Consider the following 4899-nt stretch of genomic DNA (forward strand, 5'->3'; position numbering starts at 1 on the left):
GCTGAACAGTAGCAGCTATCCCACTGTGTCTCAAAGCTAATGCTAACTTTAATTAAAATGCAAAATATAAAATCAACAAACTACAATCGTTTTTGTTATAAAATGAGATTAACCTAGCCTAAAGTAGGTGACAATTCTATTTTTTAAATGAATGCTGTTGTAACATTAACCATTTTCCTAAATTTAATCACCCAACCTTAAGCCATTTCCTAACCTAATTATATATACTATAACTATTTTCCTCATCTCTAATGACCAGACCCAACATTGACCAACAGAGAAGTTCCTCCGACGAGTATTCACCTCAATTTCAAAGTTTTTAACGTGGTGTCAGTTACATTCACTCACACGCTGTCCACTGCCTGGTGCTGAAGTGTTTGTTGATCTTAGCGATACTTTTCACAAACCCCATAAAGATAGAAGGACAGGAAGCGGTGATGCTAACACTGAGCTAGCCGTGTGTTGTTGTGCAAACAGCCCTCTGTATTCATTGTTTTTGTGTTGATGCTCAATCTATCAATTATCAACCTACTTATTCCTGTGTTCCTTTATTTCAGAGAACATAAGCTCCAAGTACAAAACCACAAGTTGCTTGGCTACTCCTGTCACCGTGTTGCAGATTGGGATCGTACTTCATAAAATACTGCATGACACTGAGTTCAACAGTGAGTGCGAGAGTTGGAGCGACAGGGACAAGCCCAGCGTGGCCTTCGTGGATTTAGAGGTTCGGAGCGACCTGTCGGAAGGTACAAGCAAAAACACACATCAACTCTTTGGTTGTAAGAACTAGAGACGATAAGATAAGACAAAACATAAAAGGAAATTAGGAACTTGCTTCGGCTAAACATTAACATAAAAAAATAAATAATGCTAAAATAAGGGTGTGTAATAAGTGAAAGAATCTCCATGGAAACAGGTAGCAGACCCTCCACCTGAAAAGATGAATAATCCACCTTTAAACAATACACAATATCCAATATTTCTAAGGAATAGACGATAAACATTGGGAAATTAACATTAACATAAAAGAGCAAAAATCAAACACAAATAATTTGATAAAGTTTCTGACACTTAAGATACTTATGATGAAATGTTGCTGTTATATTTTTTTGCAGATTGCGTTGACTTCCTGGATTCCTGTCTTCTTTGTGAACCGGAGGAGAGAATATGTTTGTACCAGCTGAGACACCATCCCTGGTTCAATGCATAACTTTGCCTCGGAGCTCCGCCCCACCGTGGCGTCCTCAGATCCCACCATTTCTATTACTGTGAGGAAAGTAAGTATTTGAACACCCTGCGATTTTGCAAGTTTCCCCCAAAAAAATATTTAGTCCGGAAATCACATTCTATGATGTTTAAATAATTTATTTGTTATTGCTACAAATAAGCATTTGAACACCTGAGAAAAATCAATGCTAATAATTGCTACAGAAGCCTTTCTTTCTCTTTATGTATCTGTTTTTCACCAAGCTGCCAGCCAATTGGAGTAGCTAAAGTCTCTGGATGTTGTAGGACTGTCTTGGCTGACACGTCTCTACAACATCGCAGAACTATGACTAAACCAGGACTAAACCAGGACTAAACCAGGACTAAACCAGGACTAAACCAGGACCAAACCGGCTTGGATGAGAATCAGCACCTCCAAATCCGAGGCCATGGTTCTCGACCGGAAAAAGGTGGCTTGCCCTCTTCAGGTGTTGTGGGGAGTCCTTGACCCATGTGGAGGAGTCCCCACCACCCGGATAAGGGGTTGGGGTTAGATGGATGGATGGAGGTGGACTTTTTAAAGGCAGACTAACAGGAGAACCACAATTCTTGCTGATTGGCAGGTGTTCCAACACTTATTTGCCGCAATAACATAGAAAAAAAACTTTCAAAATAATAGAATTTGATGAACACCTATGTTCACCTGAACATTTCAGACTGCTCCATAATGTCTGTAAGTGGAAGAACTTGCAAAATCGCAGCTGTGGTGGTGAGGTCAGTCGGCAGATGTAGAAGTGCCAAGTACGCCAACGAGTATGCCGACGAGTACGCCGACGAGTACGCCGACGAGTACGCCGACGAGTATGCCGACGAGTACGCCGACGAGTATGCCGACGAGTACGCCGACAAATACGCCCACGAGTACACCGACGAGTACGCCGACGAGTATGCAGACAAGTACGCCGACAAGTACGCCCGCAAGTACGCCCACAAACACGCCAACAAATACGCCAACAAGTACGCCAGCAAGTAAGCCAACAAGTACGCCAGCAAGTAAGCCAACAAGTACGCCAGCAAGTATCTCTACAAGTATGCGAAACAGTATGCCAACAAGTATGCTAACAAGTACGCCAACAAGGGTCATAACTGAAAGACCAGCTTGAGTACCAAACAAGGACAGTTTGGTCGCATGTACAGAAGCATAATTATTTATCTAAAACTGGGAAAGGAAGGAAGAAAATGTCAAGCGATGTAATAACTATTGGATCTATGGGTTTTAGGGAGTTAACAAGGGGAAAACCAGAGGGAGAGCCACACGTGTCAGGGCCCAATATTCATGAGGGGATATAACGGCGTGTAAGTGTCTGTAGAGCGGCTTTTTCTGCAGAATCCGCTCGGGTCTTGCAGGCGTATTGTAATCTTTTTGTGGCTCATCAATAAAAACTCTATTTTGCATTGAAACTTCTTAAGTCTGGAGATCGTTTATTCTTCACAAGAGTTTAGCTACAGCAGGAAAACATCCGACATCTCAGTCCAGAAAAGGAACAGCAAAGATACTGCACTCCTCTGGTCTCTTTCAATTAAAACACTTGATTATTACTGATTAATTATTATCGAGGCTTTTTAAAACACTGCCATCGTTATTGGACACAGTTCACAAACATTGGAACTTGTCTCGGCGTTAAGGTGCAACATGAAACAATGAATATTAAAATAATAATAATACCAAAGTCTGTAGAGTCAAATATGGCACGCGTAAGTTGAGAATTTACAAATAAAATGCGGTAAAAATGAATATAATAAACATGTCTCGGTATGTACACAGATATTTACCGTATTTTCCGGACTATAAGTCGCACCAGCCAAAAAATGCATAACAGAGAAGAGAAAAACATAAGTGAAAATAAAATAATAATAAATAAATAATAAAATAAGTGTGAATATAACAAATAATATCACATATAAGTCGCTCCAGAGTATAAGTATATAAGTATAAATATAAGTATAAGTTGCACCCCGTGAAAAAATAAGTTGCAAACCATGAAAAAAGGTGCGACTTATAGTCCAGAAAATACGATAATACAAATTTACAGATGGTCGGAAATGGTGCATAAAGTGAACAGTGCGTGAATAGTATTGCTTGAATAATTCAAAGCTAACGGCTAGCAGTTTAGCATGAACGAGTGAATTCATGTTTATATTATTTTAATTGCCTTAATAAAGCATCATTAAGGCTGCAAAAAGTCTTATTAAAGCGCAATCAGACGTTTTTTACGACTGTATTGAATAAAAGTCCGGCACTGGCCCTTTAATATAAACATAACGCTACAGGAAATGTGTGATTTGATGATGAATAAAAGATTAAATATGTGGCTGGGAGGAGAGCGTGTGTGTGTTGTTTGTAATTGATTCTGAAGTGTCTCGTGCTGTGACCAAACTCTGACATTTGGAGCAGAAACGTGTGACATGCAAACTCTCCAAACCCCCACTTTCCTCTCTCCGAGCTCTCTTTCCCCCTCCTCTTCCCCCTTTTCCCTCTCTCTTTTCCCCCTCTCTGTCTTTCCTCTCTCTGTCTCTCCCCTCGCCCACACTCTCACCCTTTCTCTTTCTTTCCTCTCTCCGTCTCTCCGCCTCACTCACACTCTCTCCCTCTTCTCTCACCCTTTCTCGTTCTTTCCTCTTTCCTCCTTCTCTAACCTTTCTCTTTCTTTCCTCTCTCCGTCTCTCCGCCTCACTCACACACTCTCCCTCTTCTCTCGTCTTTCTCTAACCCTTTCTCGTTGTTTCCTCCTTCTGTCACCCTCTCTCTTTCTTTCCTCTCTCCGTCTCTCCGCCTCACTCACACTCTCTCCCTCTTCTCTCGTCTTTCTCTAACCCTTTCTCTTTCTTTCCTCTCTCTGTCCCTCCCCTCGCCCACACTCTCCCTCTTCTCTCGTCTTTCTCTAACCCTTTATCGTTCTTTCCTCCTTCTGTCACCCTCTCTCTTTCTTTCCTCTCTCTGTCTCTCCCCTCGCCCACACTCTCTCCCTCTTCTCTCATCTTTCTCTCACTCTTTCTTTCCTCTCTCTGTCTCTCCGCCTCACTCACACTCTCCCTCTTCTCTCGTCTTTCTCTCACCCTTTCTCGTTCTTTCCTCTTTCCTCATTCTGTCACCCTCCCTCTTTCTTTCCTCTCTCTGTCTCGCCCTCTCATTCACTCTTTCTCCCTCATCCCTCATCTTTATCTCACCCTTTATCTTCTCTCTGTCTATTTTTCTTTCTCAACCGCTCTTCTTTTTCCTCCTCCTCTCTCCCTCGCATCTTTTGTCTCATCCCTTTCTCTCTCTCTTTTTCTCTTTGAAACACTTCCCCTTCTTCCTTTTCCCCTCTTTCTCTCTCTCCTTCTCTCTTTTTCCCGGACCACATTCACTGTTCTCTCTCTCACCCTTTATCCTCCCTCTCTCTTGTTGTCTCTTTGTCTCTCCCCCTCTTTCCGCCCTCCTTTTTTCTCTCACCCCCAGTACTGTCTCTCTGTTCTCCTTCTCTCTCTCTCTCTCTCTATCTCTCTCTCTCTCTCTCTCTCTCATCCTTTCTCCCCTCTCTCCTCCTCCTCTTACTCTCTTTCTCTCTCGATTTCCCTTGTCTCTCTCTCATCCTTTCTCCCCTCTCTCTTCCTCCTCTTACTCTCTCCTCCTCCTCTTACTCTCTTTCTCTC

The sequence above is a fragment of the Eucyclogobius newberryi genome, unplaced genomic scaffold (assembly GCF_026437365.1).
Source record: "Eucyclogobius newberryi isolate DKJ021-1_F unplaced genomic scaffold, fEucNew1.0.hap1 SCAF_22, whole genome shotgun sequence".
Classification (NCBI taxonomy): Eukaryota; Metazoa; Chordata; class Actinopteri; order Gobiiformes; family Gobiidae; genus Eucyclogobius; species Eucyclogobius newberryi.